This window comes from Ursus maritimus, unplaced genomic scaffold (genome assembly GCF_017311325.1).
Source record: "Ursus maritimus isolate PB19 unplaced genomic scaffold, ASM1731132v1 scaffold_9, whole genome shotgun sequence".
Taxonomy (NCBI): domain Eukaryota; kingdom Metazoa; phylum Chordata; class Mammalia; order Carnivora; family Ursidae; genus Ursus; species Ursus maritimus.
The window spans coordinates 51,820,463-51,838,833 of NW_024427107.1; the positions used below are offsets into that span (position 1 = coordinate 51,820,463).

Below are 18,371 nucleotides of genomic sequence, written 5' to 3' on the forward strand. Positions count from 1 at the left end.
AAATAAATATAATCAGAAAGTTACCCAAAAATCTAATCTGCATGTTATATGAACAATATAAGACTGCCAATGAGATTATATATACCATATAAATAATAGAAAATACAATGATTAACAATAAAAACTGGAGCCATTCTCAATAAGCTGTAGAAATTCCCCAACTTGTAAGGATATTGCAAATGACCGAAAGAGATTAATGGGCTATTGAAAATTTTAGTTAATGGTTCTCAAAGTATTTTTGAACTTGTTAGAAATACAAATTATTGAGCCTCACCCCAGTCTACTAAATAAGAGACTCAGGATTCAGTCTAGCAATTTGTGTTTTAACAAACCCATCAGGTATTCCTGAAGCCCACTAAAATTTGAAAACCATTTTTCTGTAGTTGACTCAGTTATTGGAGGACTGATTGGAAGAAGCAAGTGATTCTGTGGAGATTTGTATTATTTCCTTTGTTTTTTTAATTATATTTGTGTATAATGTTCTTTGTGTTATCTTCTCCTGCCCCCCCTTTTTTCCCATTTCATTTTGTTTTTTTGCAATTTTATTTTCCCTTGACGCCAAAATAAAGAACTGAGGCATACATGTATGTTTTGTATATTGAATGGAATATTTTTCCCTTTGTAATTTTAAAATTAGTATATATGTTGAAATATATATACATATTTTCTCAGAAGTCAAACTGAATTTATTTGATTTTTAGTACTTACCCTCAATAGCTTTTTTAAAAAACTTTTTTATTAAGAGAAAGGAGATGGAAGTGGGTCAGTGGTCTTTAAAAAGAGAAATTCTGTGTATCTACACACAGATGTTCATATATATGCCTCTCTCTCTCTCTTTCTATGTATATATGTATATTTTAATTTATTTTCACACTCAATTGTAATAGCCACAATGGGGGTGTAGATGGTGTGAGCTTTGCATTATAATGGGCAGAGTAGAAAACAAGAATAATATTAAGTCCTCTGTTCTACATTCATTGTTTCTTAGTATAAAAATCCGATTAATAGAAAGATTTTGTTGCTTAAAAAGTTAAATTAGGGGGCACCTGGGTGGCTCAGTCTGTTAAGCATCTGCCTTTGGCTTAGGTCATGATCCCAGAGTCCTGGGATCGAGCCCTGTGTCAGGCTCCCTGCTCAGTGGGGAGCCTGTTTCTCCCTCTCCCTTTGCCCCCTCCCTGCTTGTGTGCGCGCTCGCTGACTCAAATAATTAATTAATTAGTAAATATCTTTATTAAAAAAGTTAAATTAGAACCATATCACAGCAAACCATTCCAGCCACCAATGAATGAATTCCAGTGGGGTCAGTTGCGTGTCTACTGTTTAAGAAAACAAGCATTATCAGAACATACCACATGCGACTCATTTCCAGGTCTTTAGGTCCTGGAAGATTTCCTCTACCTCAAAAAACTGCTGCTACCAAAACAACTTGGAGACAGTAATTTTGGCAACTAAGTCACTGATACAGAAATACCTACTTGCAGATTTCCAAGTAAAATTGAACTTTTCCAAGTATGGAATGGACACTAACTTTGAAGAAATCTGAGTTTATACCTAAGTAACTGGAGAGAGATACTACCAAGAGATCCTTTGTGAATTCAAATCTTTTATAGAGAACTTAAATATTACATGAAAACATGGATAAGAATTATTTGAATATGTGATTGTACCAGGTGAATGACCAAAAAAGATTTATAAAAAAGCATATTCTTTCAAAATCTAGGTAACAATATCTACCATAATATATCAACTCAAAATCAGTTTGAAGTTCTCCAGAGTGTTAACTATAGCCAGTAGTCTTAAGAATTGGACTCAAATGACAACTGATTTTGGATCCAATTTCACTGTGTGTTTTATGTGTCATACTTAGTATGACAGAGAGAACCAGAGACAACACAGTCCATTGGTTGATAATTCCTCAATGTAACCTCCACCCCCACTCTGACCAAAAAAATTACTGGGATAAATGACCATAATTCTTGTGAGGGGAATCAAAGTTGGGAGGTTCCAGATAAAAATGACTGAAGAAGAACTATAAAAATTGCCTTGCTACCAAGAACTTCAAATATATATGATGATTTAAGGGAACTAACAGCAGTTAGGAGATAGACATGATACCAAAGATGTGGTTGTATCATAAGTGGCACCCAAGAATCAGAACTCTGGTGCTTGCTTAAATGCAATCTTATAAATATTAGAATGAGAGGGAGTTTTAAAAAATAAGTTAAAGATGTAAAAATAATTGAATACAATATTGTTTCTCTTTCATTTTGTAGGGTACTGCTCAATATTTCATTTTTCTGCTTGAGATTTCTCAAGATTTTTCTACAAGAAGTATTTACTAGTCTAAATAGAATCATAATGGAGTATTTTGTGTTAATAATTATATCCTAATTTAGCTTAGTAACTTTAAATTTGCACTGAATTTTCTATTAACAGATCTCAAATGTGTGTGAGCTAATATTGGAATTCATATTTTTAGTAGTTATTGATCGGAAATGAAAAACCTTGATTTTCAATTATTTTTTTTCCTCCAACAAGCTTATAGAAGTACGCCACCTAGAGTAAATTTTACAATTTTTAAAGTACAAAACTATTGGGCTGATTTAATGTTATTTTAAACCCCAAAGTAGGCATACCTTAATCAAAATCAAACTAAATAATATAATTGTGGATTTTTTCATATACTTTGTTTTTACATGTGGCTTTTTTCTTTTTTTTTTTTTTTTTTTAAGTAGGCTGCCTTCCCAATGTGGAGCCCAGCCTGGGGCTCGAACTCATGATCCTGAGATCAAGCCTGAACTGAAATCAAGAGTCGGACACTTAACTAACAGAGCCACCCAGGTGCCTCTACATATGACTTAATATTGCTGTATATAAGAATATTTTTGTTAATAGTTTCAGAAAAGCAGTTTACTTAATAAGCCCTCTTGAGATGTATGGCAAATCAAGTTCAGGAATCACACTTTTTAAAACCTGGTTCAATGACAGTAGGGCCGATTTTAATATGTTATTACCAACTAAAATAATTATGGAAATATTTGAGAGATATTATAAATAATGACTTATACGTACACAAACAGTAAAAATTAATATTGGTGTGTTCAATGAATTTTTTTACATATAATTTTAGAAGACACAGCCATTGAGTAAGATTTGATGTTAGAGGTCTGAACATACAAGTAGGTAAGGTTTTTCAAATGCTAATAAAATGTGAGTGGAAAGAACCTTTTATTTGGTTTCTTATGGTTTTTCAGGTGGGGCAGGAAGCATATAAAAGAACAAGTTTTAAAATTTATTCACAAAACACTGTAAGATGTTGAGGCTTATAGGTTTCTTCAACTAGGCAATGTTAAAAAGCATTATTTTTTTCTTTTTTCCCCAGCTTTATTGAAATGTAAGTGACATATAACATTGTGTAAGTTTAAGGTGCATGGTGTAATGATTTGGTGCATGCAGACATTGCAAAGTGCATACCATAATAAGATTAATTAATAATCCTTCACCTCATATAATTATCATTTTGTCATTGTTATGAAGAAAACATTTAAGATTTATTCTCCTAGCAACTTTCAGGTATACAGTACATATTATATACATGCTGCATGTTAGATCCCTAGGACTTACTCATCTTATAATTCAAAGTCTGTGCCCTTTGACCAATATCTTCCCATTTTCCCCAACCTCTAGGCCTGGTAATTGTCAGTCTACTCTCTGTTTCAGTGAGTTTGACATTTTTAGATTCCACATGTAAATGAAATCATACAATATTTGTCTTTCTCTGACTTATTTCACTTAGCATAATGTCCTCAGGGTCCATCTATGTTATCACAAAAGACAGGATCTTCTTTTTTATAGCTGAATTATATATACATACCACATTTTCTTTATCCATTCATTCATCAGTGGACACTTAGGTTCTTTCCATGTCTTGGCTATTATGACTAATGCTGCAGTGAATGTGGGAGTGCAAATATCTCTTCAAGATAGTAATTTCATTTCTTTTGGATATATACTCAGAAGTAGAATTGATGGATCATATAGTTCTATTTTTAATTTTTAAAGGGATCTCCATGTTGTTTTCCATAATGGCTGTACCAATTTACATTTCTGCCGGTAGGGCACTAGGGTTCCTGTTCTGCCACATCATCTCCAGCATTTATTATTTCTGGTATTTTGATGATAGCCATTCTAACAGGTATAAGGTGGTATCTCACTGTGGTTTTGCTTTGCATTTCCCTGATGATTAGTGATATTGAGCACCTTTTCATGTACTTGGTGGCCATAGGTATGTCTTCTTTAGGAAAATTCAAATTCTTTGCCCATTTTTAATTTTTTAAAATTTTTTTGCTATTGAGTTGTATGAGGTACCTATATAATTTAGGTATAAACCCCTTATCAGATAAATGGTTTACAAATATTTTCTCTCATTTTTTAGGCTGCCTTTTTATTTTGTTGTTTTGCTGTGCAGAAGTTTTTTAGTTTGATGTAGTCTCACTTGTTGATTTTTTGCTTTTGTTGCTTGTCTCTTTGGTGTCATATCCAAAAAATTCATTGCCAATGCTGACGCCAGGGAAATTTCAGTACTTTGTTGAATAGCAGTGGTTAGAGTGGGCACCCTTGTCTTGTTCCTGATTTTAGTGGGAAAGTTTTCAGTCTTTCACTGCTGAGTATAGTGTTATATGTGTGTTTGTCAGGTATGGCCTTTATTATGTGAGGTATATTCCTTCTATACCCTACTTTTTTTTTTTTTAACTTTTATTTATTTATTTTTTATTATGTTAGTCACCATACAGTACTTCATTAGTTTTTGATGTAATGTTCCATGCTTCATTGTTTACATACAACACCCAGTGCTCATTGCAATACATGCCCTCCTTAATACCTATCACCATGCTAATCCATCCCCCCACTCCCCTCCCCTCTGAAACCCTCAGTTTGTTTCCCAGAGTCCATAGTATCTCATGATTCGTCTCCCCCTCTGATTTCAGCCCCTTCATTTCCCCTTCCTTCTTCTAATGTCCTCCATGCTATTCCTTATGTTCCACATATAAGTGAAACCATATGATAATTGTCTTTCTCTGCTTGACTTATTTCACTTAGCATAATCCCCTCCAGTTCCATCCATGTTGATGCAAATGGTGGGTATTCATCCTTTCTGAAGGCTGAGTGATATTCCGTTGTATATATGGATCACATCTTCTTTATCCATTCGTCTGTTGAAGGGCATCTTGGCACCTTCCACAGTTTGGCTATTGTGGACATTGCTGCTATGAACATTGGGGTGCATGTGCCCCTTCTTTTCACTACCTTTGTATCTTTGGGGTAAATACCTAGTAGTGCAATTGCTGGGTCATAGGGTAACTCTATTTTTAACTTTTTGAGGAACCTCCATACTGTTTTCCAGAGTGGCTGCACCAGTTTGCATTCCCACCAACAGTGTAGGAGGGTAACCCCTTTCTCCACATCCTCTCCAAAATTTGTAGTTTCCTGCCTTGTTAATTTTGGCCATTCTAATTGGTGTAAGGTGGTATCTCAATGTGGTTTTGATACCTTACTTGTTGAGAGTTTTTATCATGAAAGAATTTTGATTTTTGTTCAGTGCTTTTTGTCTGCGTCTATTAAGATGATCATGTGATTTTTGTCCTCTAGTACATTAATGTGGTTTATCATATTGATTGATTTGCATTTAACTATCTTTGCATTCTAGGGATAAATTCCACTTAATTATGGTATATGGTCCTTTTAACATGCTTTTGAATTCAGTTGCTAGTATTTTGCTAGTATTCATCAGGGATACTGGCCTATAGTTTTCTTTTCTTGTGGTATCCTTTTCTGGCTTTGGTATCAAAATAGTGCTGGCTTTGTAAAATGGATTTGGGTATGTTCTCTCTTCTTCAGATTTTTGGAAGAGTTTGAGAGTATCAGGATTAATTACTTAAATGTTTGCCAGAATTCACTAGTGAAGCCGTATGGTCGTGGACTTTTCTTTGTTGGGAGGTTTTTGATTACCGAGTCAATCTTCCTGCTGGTAATTGTGATCTGTTATGATTTTCTAGTCATGATTTAGTTCTAATAGGTTGTATGTTTCTAGGAATTTATCCATTTCTTCTAGGTTGTCCCATTTGTTAGTGTATGATTGTCCATGGTAGTCTCTTATGATTCTTTGTATTTCTCTGGTGTCAGTTGTAATGTCTCTTCTTTCATTTATGGTTTTATTTACTTGAGTCCTTTTCTTCTTGGTAAGTCTGCGTACAGGTTTGTGAATTTTGTTTGTCTTTTCACAAAACCAACTCTTCATTTTGTTGATCTTTTTGATTGTTTTTCTATTCTGTCTTTTTTTTTTTTTTTTTTCAGAGAGAGAGCACGTGTGTGCACATGAGTCGTGGGGAGGGTCAGAGGGAGAAGGAGAGACTCGGGGTTGATCTCACCATCCTGAGATCATGACCTTAGCTGAAATCAAGAGTCAGACACTTAACTGATTGAACCACCCAGGTGCCCCTGTTTTTCTATTCTCTTATTTCATTTCTCTATTTCTATATTCTCTATTCTATTTCTCTATTGATCTTCCATTTCTGTACATCTTTGTTATCTTCTTACTTCTGCTAACTTTGGGCTTAGTTTTATAACTACTTTTTCTAGTTTTATTTATTTATTTTACTTATTTCAGAGAGAGAACGTGCATGTGTGCATGAGTGAGGGGGAGGGGCAGAGGGAGACTCCCGCCTAACAGAGCCTGATGTGGGGCTGGATTCCAGGACCCTGGGATCATGACCTGAGCTGAAGGCAGATGCTTAACCGCCTGAGCCACCCAGGCGCTTGCCCCCTTCTTCTAGTTCCTTAAGGTGTAAAGTTAAGCTCCTTTTAGCACTGCTTTTTCTGCATCTCATACATTTTGGTAGGTTGTGTTTCCAATATCATTTGTTTCAAAATATTTTCTAGTTTCTCTTTGATTTTATCTTTGACTCATTGGTTATTCAGGAGTGTGTTTAATTTTCATGTATTTGTGAATTTTCCAGCTTTTCTCCTGTTCCTTATTTCTAGTGTCATATTATTGTATTTGGAAGGAATTCTTGGTATGATTTCAATCTTCTAAATTTGCTAAGATTTGTTTTATGACCTAACATATAGGTCTAGTCTGGAGAATGTTTCATGTGCACCTGAGAACAATATGTGTTCTGCTGTTGTTGAATGGAATGTATATTTCTGTTATGTTGTTTTGGTCTGAAGTACGACTGAAGTTAAGTGTTTCCTTACTAATATTTTGCATGGTCTACCCATTGTTGAAAGTGGGATATTGAAGTTCCCTATTATTATGTGTTCTGGTTTATTATAACCTTCAGATCTGTTAGTAGTTGCTTATATTTAGGTACTCTGATGTGGGGTACATATATATATTTGTAATTGTATATTTTTGATGAATTAATCCTTTTATCATAATACAATAACCTTCTTGGTTTCCTGTTACATTTTTTGACTTGAGGTCTGTTTTGTCTGATATAAATGTAGGTACACCTGCTCTTTTTTGGATTCCATTTGCATGACATATCTTTTTCTGTCCTTTCGCTTTGAGCCTCTGTGTGTTCTTGAAGTTGAATTGTGTCTCTTATAGGAATCCTATAGTTGGGTCTTGTTTTTTTTTTTTTAAATAATTTAGCCACCCTATGCTTTTTGTTTGGAAAATTTAATTCATTTACATTTAAAGAAATTATAGATAGCTGAGGACTTACTATTGCCACCTTTTTAAAATTGTTTTCTGGCTCTTTTGTAGTTCCTTTGTTTCTTTCTTCTCTTGTCGTCTTCCTTCACGAATTAATGATTTTCCATAGTGGTGTCCTTTGATTCCCTTCTTTTTATGTTATATGTATCTACTATAGGTTTTTGTTTTATGCTTATCCTCAGGCTTACATAAAACATCTTGTAGATATAAGTCTATTTTAAGCTGATAGCAACTTAACTTAGGTTGTATATAAAAACTCTACCCTTTTCCTTCTTCCTCTCACATATATTTTTTAAGTCACAATTTATATCTTTTTATACTGTGTATCTATGAACAAATTTTTTGTACCTACAGCTATATTTAATACTTTTTTCTTTAACATATATCATAGACTTAAGTGGTTACCACAACAGCATATTACAGTATTAGAATGTTTCAAATCTGACTATAAACTTATCTTTACCAGTTTATTATATATTTTCATGTGTTTTCATATTACTAAGTAGTGTCCTTTTGTTTCAGCTAGAAGAACACCTTTCAGTTTTTCTTAGAAGGCAGTTCTGGTGGTGATGAGTCCCCACAGCTTTGGTTTCTTGGGAAGGTGTTTATCTAGCCTTCATCTCTAAAGGACAACTTTGCCAGGTAACGTATTCTTTGTTGGCAGTTTTTACCTTTCAGCACTTTGAATATATCATTCACATTCTCCAGGCCTGCAAGTTCTCTGCTGAGAAAACCACTGATAGCCTAATAGGGATTCCCTTGTGTGAGGGAAATTATTTCCCTCCTATGCTTTAAAAATTCTCTTTGTTTTTGATTTTTGACAGTTTTATTATGATGTATCTTGAGAGGATTGTTTTGGATTGAAATTTGGGGAGACCTATTAGCTTCATGAATTTTCATTGCTAAATCTGCCCCCAGTTTTGGGAAGTTCTCAGACATTATTTCTTTACATAAACATTCTCCTCCTTCTCCCGCTCTTTTCTCCTTTGGGACTTCATTGATGTATAAATTGTTTCCCTTAATGGTGTTTCATGATATTGTAGGCTTTCTTCATCCTTTTTCATTTTTTACTTTTCCTTATGTGACTGGATAATTTTAAATGATCTGTCTTTGAGTTTACTCTTTATTTCTTTTGCTAGGTTGGTACAATCTCCTGTTGAAGCTTTTATAGACATCCTCAGTGCAGCTATTGTATTTTACATTTCCAAAATTCGTCTTTGATTCTTTTTTATGTTTTCTATCTCTTTGTTGAAATTTCTCATTTTGTTTTTATGTAACTTTCTTGATTTTATTAATTGTCTATATATTTTTTGTAGCTTTATGAGCATCTTTATAACAATTACTTTGAATTCCTTTTCAGGCAATTCCTGGATCTCCATTTCTTTGGCATCGTAAACTGGAAATTTACTGTGTTCCTTTGATGGTGTCATGTTTCCCTGATTCTTCATGATCCCAGTAGCCTTGCGTAAGTGTCTATAAAATTGAAGGAGTCACCCCTTCCAGACTTAATGGACTGACATTGGTAAGGAAAGACCTTTACCTGTGTTGGGGGGCATGCTGGAATGTGATATGGGAACTATTGGTTTAGGTTACCAAGTGCAGGTATGTGTGGTGGCTCTGAGCCCTTTGGGGCATGATTTTCAGTGGCTCGGCCTGCTGGAGTCCATACCATCTACAACTATGTGGTCCTTGATAAGCACTGTGGGGAATCTGCATTGGCTGCAAAGGCTTCTGGTTCCTCAGCAGCACTTCTGCGTCCAGTGGCTAGGGACCAGAGCAGATAGTGGTAGTGGTTAGAGCTAGTGGTATACACACCTTTGGCTCTGGGCACCAACTGCAGGCTCCAGTGTAGTGAGAGGGGCTGGTTGCAGACACACACATAGTGTCAGGGGTCAGGGGAAGCAGCAAGGGCCAAGGCGAAGTGTGGATGCACTGGTGGCTGTGGAGGCCCTGGGTATCAGTGGGAACTCCCATGGCTGCACGGTCTTGTCTCTGCTGTACATATTGCCATGGAGGTTGGTGATGGAGGCAGGCTGGAGGTGTGCAGGAGCACAGCTGGAGGAGTTACCTGAGCACCTGCATGGTGATGGGGGTCAGCTGTAGGTGTCTAGGCTGGCATCTTGCAATCTTGCAGCATTAGAGGCCCCAGCAGGGTGCCAGTGTGGATCCCAGGCTCTAGGAGGGAGAGAATGTCAAAGTGGACAGAGGAACTCAGGTATCTGGCTTCTGTAAACATGGAAACCTATTGGGTGAAAATCAGTGAAATCCGTGGGTCAACCTATGTGACAGTGGCAGAAACTCCCAGGGTCCTTTGCAGAGGAGGTCACAAGGAGCCATGGTCACTCCCACTGTCTGGCTGATAGTCCCTGTCCTTCTTCCTTGTTTCTTGCCATAGCTCTACATTGCAGCTTTGCCGGAGTCTCAGTGGGGTAAAGCTGAAGTGGATTTTTCATACAGTGCCCTGAAAAGTTGGCGAAGCTGATCACTCACCCTGTTCTCCCTTTCCCAGTGAGGGAAACTTATCTAGTTGATAAGTTCCCTTTTGGCAAGGAGCAGTGCAAGCCTGAGGAGATGAGGCAGGCAAAATGAAGTTGTTTTTTCTTTCCTTTTTGTGTAGCTATTCTCAAGTTTTTTATTCTATTATGGTTGCTAAATTTCTGAAGTAGATTCGTGAGCTCTCCCAAAGCTGATTTTTTTTCATGAACAGCTGCCTAATTGTTGATCTTTGTGGGGAGATGGAAGCTGGGGTCTCCTACTCTGCCATCTTGGTGATGTCACTTTCCAGCATTGACATTTCACAATGAATGTGATGGGGAAAGATTTTTATAAAAATCAATGCAAAATATTTTAGATTTAAAACCAAAGCTGTTTGGAGAGATCATGAACCTCTATCTTATCTCAGCTCTAAACGATCCTTTCCTAGTTTTTGTATCTGTTGATATATGATGCTTGAAATTTTTGCTTTGTTGAGTTCAGACTTTAGAACAATTGTGGGCAAATGATGTTTCTTATAATATCCTACAAAGGATCAGATTTTCTGGTGAAATACTGCTTTGACTTATTACTGTCCTAGATAAGTGATTTCTACAAACTATAGGAAAACATTCCTGCAGAATTGAGGTCTTGTCTTCAATTTCCTTTCCCCATAGAATCTGACATACATTGTTGCACAGTGGATGCTTATAAATATTTGTTGATTTCATATTTTGTCTCCAAGCCACTGATGTTGGTGAGGAGTGTCATTCAGCTGCTAAAGTTTAGCACTCAAATTGAGTTATAAGACTGTGATTTTTGTTAGCAATTTTCTTTTTTTTTTTAGTTTTGTTTTTGTTCTTGTTTTAACATATGGCCAATTTTACTTAAGGCACAGCTGGCCTTCCTTGATAGCAGTTATGTATTGCAGAAGTTCAGAATGAAAAATTTATAAAAATTTCTTAACCCACTAAGAATATGAACCAGACAGGAAAATCACCCATTGTGTAATAGTAAATAGTTAATGTCAGTGGTACAAACTGAACACATTTATATTTCAGTTATAAGGGATGCATGCATTTTATTTACAGTATAGCTTCAAGACTTTAATGCTGCCCAGAATATCTTCCAGTTGCTATGGGGACTTCTGTTATCCGTCAATGTGGGGTTTCCTACTTGGCAGCATTATGTATTTATGATGGCATCTGTGTTTGCTGGTTGTTGCATTTGCAGTGGAACTTGTATTTTGGCCAGTTGAAAAGGGAGAGAAAAAGAAAGCAAATTAAACTTGACTTCTTGGCAGTGAAGCAGTAGCCTCTTGTTACTTGGACCCATATATTCCAAGAACACCAAATGTAACTTCTGTTGTGTGCCATAGTTACTTCTCCTATAACTGACTGTGTTTGACGATAATAAACTTGTATAATAATATGAAAATCCAAAAGTTAAAAACTAAATATTATGTCTTATTAGTTGACATGATACTTTTCAGGTGGAATTTTAATATGGAAAATTAGCCTATGTAGAATGATACTTGTTTTGTTTATTTTGGTCAAAGAATAAACATCATTAATATTAATATCATTATATAAGCTCTTATCTACTTAAAACAAGTGAAAATCTAAATGAGCTGATTAAGTAAGTTCTTCCCTCAATTTTTATAAGATAAACAAAATAGAAAATAAATTTAAACTCGTTAATTTCTGAGACTTCTTTTTAAAAACAACTTTCAGTATATATTTTAGAGTCAGTACACATTTAGCTCACAAGCCAGTGTTCTAAACCATCTACATCTACCACATAAACCTGTGATATTTAACATTTATAAAGATTTTCAGGTATCCCAAGAAGTACCTTCTTAATATTAAAAACACAGAAGCACCTTCTTATTGATTCTTCATGTAAAAAAATAAGAATTAACTCCTTAATGTTGACATATTAAATTATATTCATTGCAATTTGTAGATTTATTATAGATTATGTTCATTGTAGTTATGTATTTCATTTTATTTTTTGAATACTGGCAGTCTCTGAGGCAAAGTTTAGAAAAATATCTACTAAGTTCTCGTAAAACTTTGTGTATACCTCCACTATGTTGCACAATTATATTCCCTGGTCTGTGGGAGCATATGAAGTGGATGCACTGGTGTTGCCAGTATGTATAAAGCAGAAGGCACATGGAGACAAAAATCTGAGATCTTGCCCTTGTAGAGCTTACAATTTAGTTCAAAAGACAGAATATAAGAATGAAAGTTCTGTTAGTGTAAACATCAAATAACTGTCCAGTAGGACAATATAAGTGTAATTCTTATTGCCTAGTGATTTAATATGTTAGTGTTGTACAGCTTTAGATGAAAGTGTCCCTGCAGGTCAAAAGTTCTGTAGACCTTGAGGAGGGGGAGAGACTTAGTCTTGATACTGAAAGTTGGATGATAGTTTAGATTCAAGGTAGGGGCAGCAATATATGCATCAGTCTTTGAGAAGACAAAATAACCTTCTAGTGGTACAGTGAGTAAACTGTTTTCTCTAAGATGAGAATTTAGAAGAGTGAGTATAGAGAAAGAATGCTGGGAAGTATTCATTTTTAGAACAAATATTTCTCTGGTACTTTATACTTTATAAGGTATTTCTGTGTAATTCTCATTTAATCTTAAATACCTGTGGTGTAGTATCTTCATTATTCCTATTTAAATATAGAACTAAGACAACTGGGGATTATTATTACAAAATATAAATGAACAAAGTATAAATGTAAGCTTTGATGATCTAAAGAGAAAAATATAATAAAAATCAGGGTAAGGTGGAGATTAGGTACAAGGAAAAATGTGATACTTGAATCTTTCATTGCAAGGAGCCAGTTTAAAGGTAAAACAGTGACAGCAAAGATTTTTATAATTTTCCTCTTACCTTTAGAGAGTTCTTTTATGTAGTAATCCTCTGTGGAGGTTAAACTTTTATCTGAATTTCAGTAATGCCTTCTATTTATTTAAAAAATTAATTAAAAATAATCATAATTATTCTATTTTTTCCTGAAAGTATATATATCTGCCTATCTGAAGTACTTTTTTGCAACTTGTACATATTTGTAAAGATGTTCAATAAGAGTTGGCAGTGATTACTTTTGGGTGATGGAATATTGGTAGTCTCTTTTACCTTCTTCCTGGCACTTTCCAGTGTACTTTCTAAACTAAATGTGCATCCTTTTTTTTTTTTAATGTATTTTTATTATATTATGTTAGTCACCATACAGAACATCCCTGGTTTCTGATGTAAAATTTGATGATTCATTAGTTGCGTATAACACCCAGTGCACCATGCAACACGTGCCCTCCTTACTACCCATCACCAGTCTATCCCATTCCCCCACCACCTCCCCTCTGAAGCCCTCAGTTTGTTTCTCAGAGTCCAGAGTCTCTCATGCTTCATTCCCCCTTCTGATTACCCCCTTTCTTTATCCCTTTCTTCCCCTACCGATCTTCCTAGTTCTTATGTTCCATAGATGAGAGAAATCATATGATAATTGTCTTTCTCTGCTTGACTTATTTCACTTAGCATTATCTCCTCCAGTGCCGTCCATGTTGTAGCAAATGTTGAGAACTCGTTCTTTCTGATAGCTGAGTAATATTCCATTGTATATATGGACCACAACTTCTTAATCCGGTCATCTGTTGAAGGGCATCTCGGCTCCTTCCACGATTTAGCTATTGTGGACATTGCTGCTATGAACATTGGGGTGCATATGGCCCTTCTCTTCACTACGTCTGTATCTTTGGGGTAAATACCCAGTAGTGCAATGGCTGGGTCATAGGGTAGCTCAATTTTTAACTTTTTAAGGGACCTCCACACTGTTTTCCAGAGTGGCTGTACCAACTTGCATTCCCACCAACAATGTAGGAGGGATCCCCTTTCTTCACAACCTCTCCAGCAATTCTTTCTTGTCTTGTTGATTTTTGCCATTCTAACTGGCATAAGGTGGTATCTTAGTGTGGTTTTGATTTGAATTTCCTTGATGGCTAATGATTTTGAACATTTTTTCATGTGTCTGTTAGCCATTTGTATGTCCTCATTGGAAAAGTGTCTGTTCATATCTTCTGCCCATTTTTTGATTTGTTTATTTGTTTCTCGTGTATTGAGTTTGAGAAGTTCTTTGTAGATCTTGGATACCAGTCCTTTATCTGTAGTGTCATTTGCAAATATATTCTCCCATTCCGTGGGCTGCCTCTTAGTTTTTCTGACTGTTTCCTTGGCTGTGCAGAAACTTTTAATCTTGATGAAGCCCCACAACTTCATTTTTTCTTTTGTTTCTCTTGCCTTTGGAGATGTGTCATGAAAAAGGTTGCTTTGGCCAATGTCGTTGAGGTTGTTGCCTATGTTGTCCTCCAGAATTTTGATGGATTCCTGTCTCACATCGAGGTCTTTCATCCATTTGGAGTTTATTTTTGTGTATGGTGTGAGAGAGTGGTCAAGTTTCATTCTTTTGCATGTAGCTGTCCAATTTTCCCAGCACCATTTATTGAAGAGACTGTCTTTTTCCCACCGGATGTTTTTTCCTGCTTTATCAAATATTAGTTGCCCAAAGAGCAAGGGTCCATTTCTGGGGTCTCTATTCTGTTCCATTGGTCTATGTGTCTGTTTTTGTGCCAGTACCATACTGTCATTGTTATCACAGCTTTGTAGTACAGCTCAAAATCTGGCATTGTGATGCCCTCAGCTTTGTTTATCCTTTTCAACAGTTCCTTGGAGATTTGGGGCCTTTTCTGTTTCCATACAAATTTAAGGACTGTTTGTTCCAGTTCTTTGAAAAATGTCCTTGGTATTTTGATCGGGATAGCATTGAAAGTGTAGATTGCTCTGGGTAGCATGGACATTTTAACTATGTTAATTCTTCCGATCCATGAGCATGGAATATTTTTCCATCTTTTTGTGTCTTCCTCTTTGTCTTTCAAGAGTGATTTATAGTTTCTAGAATATAGGTCCTTTACGTCTCTGGTTAAGTTAATTCCAAGGTAACGTATGGTTTTTGGTGCTATTGTAAATGGGATGGATTCCCTAATTTCTCTTTCTTCGGTCTCGTTATTCGTGTATAGAAATGCAACTGATTTCTGAGCATTTATTTTGTATCCTGCCACGTTACTGAATTGCTCTATAACTTCTAATAGTTTGGGAGTGGCTTCTTTTGGGTTTTCCATATAGAGTATCATGTCATCTGCAAAGAGAGACATTTTGACTTCTTCTTTGCCAATTTGAATACCTTTGATCCCTTTTTGTCGTCTGATTGCTGTTGCAAGGACTTCTAGTACTATGTTGAATAATAGTGGCGAGAGTGGGCATCCTTGTCGTGTTCCTGATCTTAAGGGAAAGGCTTCCAGCTTTTCCCCATTGAGAATAATATTTGCAGTAGGCTTTTCATAGATGGCTTTTATGAGATTGAGAAATGTACCTTCTATTCCTACACTCTGAAGGGTTTTAATCAGGAAAGGATGCTGTATTTTGTCAAATGCTTTTTCGGCATCGATTGAGAGGATCATATGGTTCCTGAGTCTTTTCTTGTTGATATGATGTATCACGCTGATTGATTTGCGAATATTGAACCACGCTTGCATCCCAGGTATGAATCCCACTTGATCGTGATGGATAATCCTTTTAATGTACTGTTGGATTCTATTAGCAAGTATCTTGTTGAGGATTTTGGCGTCCATATTCATTAGGGAAATCGGTCTGTAATTCTCCTTTTTGAGGGGGTCTTTGCCTGGTTTGGGGATCAAGGTAATATTGGCCTCATAGAATGAGTTTGGTAGCTTTCCTTCTGTTTCTATTTTTTGAAATAGCTTTAGGAGAATAGGTATTATTTCTTCTTTGAATGTTTGGTAGAATTCCCCAGGAAAACCGTCCGGGCCTGGAGTTTTGTTATTTGGAAGGTTGTTTATCACTGACTCAATTTCTTCATAATTAATTGGCCTGTTTAAGGAATCAATTTCTTCCGGTTTCAATCTTGGTAGTTTATAGGTTTCCAGGAAGGATTCCATCTCTTCCAGATTGCTTAGTTTATTGGCATATAGCTGTTGATAAAAATTTCTAATAATCCTTCCAATTTCAATGGTGTTCGTCGTGACCTCTCCTTTTTCATTCATAATTTTAATAATCTGGGTCCTTTCTCTTTTCTTTTGGATAAGTCTTGCCAGTGGTCTGTCAATTTTATTGATTCTCTCAAAGAACCAGCTTCTAGTCCTGTTGATCTGCTCTACTGTACTTCTGGTTTCTGCTTGATTGATTTCAGCTCTAATTTTGGTCAACTGCTTCCTCGTGCGTGGATTAGGCCTGTCCCTCTGTTGCTGTTCCAGCTTCTTGAGGTGAGAATATAAAAACTGCATTTTAGATTTTTCTATTCTTTTGAGTGAGGCTTGGATGGCTATGTATTTCCCCCTTAGGACTGCCTTTGCAGTATCCCATAGGTTTTGGACTGTTGTATTTTCATTCTCATTGGTCTCCATAAATTGTTTAATTTGATTTTTGATTTCCTGGTTTATCGAGTCATTCCTGAGCAGGATGGTTCTTAGTCTCCAAGTGTTTGAGTTTCTTCCAAATTTTTCCTTGTGGTTGAGTTCCAATTTCAGAGCGTTGTGGTCTGAGAATATGCAGGGGATAATTTCAATCTTTTGGTATCGGTTGAGACCTGTTTTGTGTCCCAGAACATGGTCTATTCTTGAGAATGTTCCATGGGCATTAGAATAGAATGAGTATTCTTTGGTTCTGGGGTGTAGTGTTCTATATATATCTATGAGGTCCAACTCGTCGAGTATGGCATTCAAAGCCTTTGATTCTTTGCTTAGTTTTTGCCAGGGTGTTCTGTCTATTTCTGAGAGTGGAGTGTTGAGGTCCCCTACTATTAATGTATTTTTATTTATATGTCTCTTTATTCTGGTTAAGAGTTGGCTTGTGTATCTTGCTGCTCCCCTGTTGGGGGCATATATATTTATAATTGTCATATCCACTTGTTGAATACTTCCCTTAAGAATAATATAGTGCCCTTCTGCATCTCTAACTATAGTCTGTAGTTTAAAATCCAATTTATCTGATATGAGAATTGCTACCCCAGCTTTCTTTTGAGGTCCATTTGCGTGAAAGATGGTACTCCATCCCCTTACTCTCAGTCTGAATGCATCTTTGGGTTCGAAATGAGTCTCTTGTAGACAGCAAATGGATGGGTCATTTCTTTTTATCCAATCTGCAACCCTGTGGCGTTTTATGGGATGGTTCAAACCATTTACATTAAGACTGATTACTGAGAGATATGATTTTAATGTTGCCATGTTGCCAGTAAAGTCTTTGTTTGTATTGGCTGTGACTTTCTGTTCTGTATCACTCTTGGGGCCTTTTTACTTTTATAGAACCCCCCGTAATATCTCCTGTAGGGCTGGTTTCGTGGTTACAAAATTGGTTAGTGACTGGCGATTCTGAAATGTCTTTATTTCTCCATCAATTCTGAATGACAGCCTTGCTGGATAAAGGATCCTTGGCTGCATGTTTTTCTCTGAAAGAGCTTTAAATATGCTCCCCCAACCCTTTCTCTCATTCCAGGTCTGTGTAGACAGGTCTGACGTAATTCTGATGCTTTTGCCTTGGTACGTGAGAAATTTCTTTGCCCTGGCCGCTTTCAATACTGTATCCTTGCATCTAATATTTGCGAATTGCACTATGACGTGACGTGGCGTAGGTTTGTCGTGGTTGAGCTTGGGAGGGGTCCTCTCTGCCTCTTGGACACGAATGTTTGTTTCCCTTGCTAGATTAGGGAAGTTTTCAGCTACAATTTGTTCAAATATCTCTTCTAGACCTCTGTTTTTCTCCACCCCCTCGGGGATGCCGATGATTCTAACATTGGATCGTTTCATTGAGTCAGTAATCTCCCGTAACCTACATTCGTGGGCGTGGATTTTTTTAAGACCATCTTCTATTTTCATTTTTTCCTCTATTAACCCATCCTCCAATTCACTAACCCGTTCCTCTGCTTCTGCGACCCTGGCCGTCAGAGCCTCTAGTTTTGCCTGCATTTGGCTCATAGAATTTTTAATTTCTGTCAGATTCGCTCTCATTTCTGTCCTTAGGGATTCTATATTCTCAGTAACCTTTTCGTTAATAGTTTTTTCAATTCTACTCATCATTTTGACCATCGTTACTCTGAATT

The 18,371-nt window shown here is 36.3% G+C and overlaps 1 long non-coding RNA gene across 1 annotated transcript in view; it reads left to right on the forward strand.

Annotated features, from left to right (window-relative positions):
* Positions 1-2,778: 2,778 nt before the first annotated feature.
* Positions 2,779-18,371, forward strand: part of LOC103661553 — a 190,075-nt gene continuing 174,482 nt past the window's right edge. Inside the window, exons 1-3 of the long non-coding RNA XR_005833678.1 lie at positions 2,779-2,841; positions 8,240-8,359; positions 9,078-9,182. This is a non-coding gene — a long non-coding RNA (uncharacterized LOC103661553). The remainder of the gene's footprint in view (positions 2,842-8,239; positions 8,360-9,077; positions 9,183-18,371) is intronic.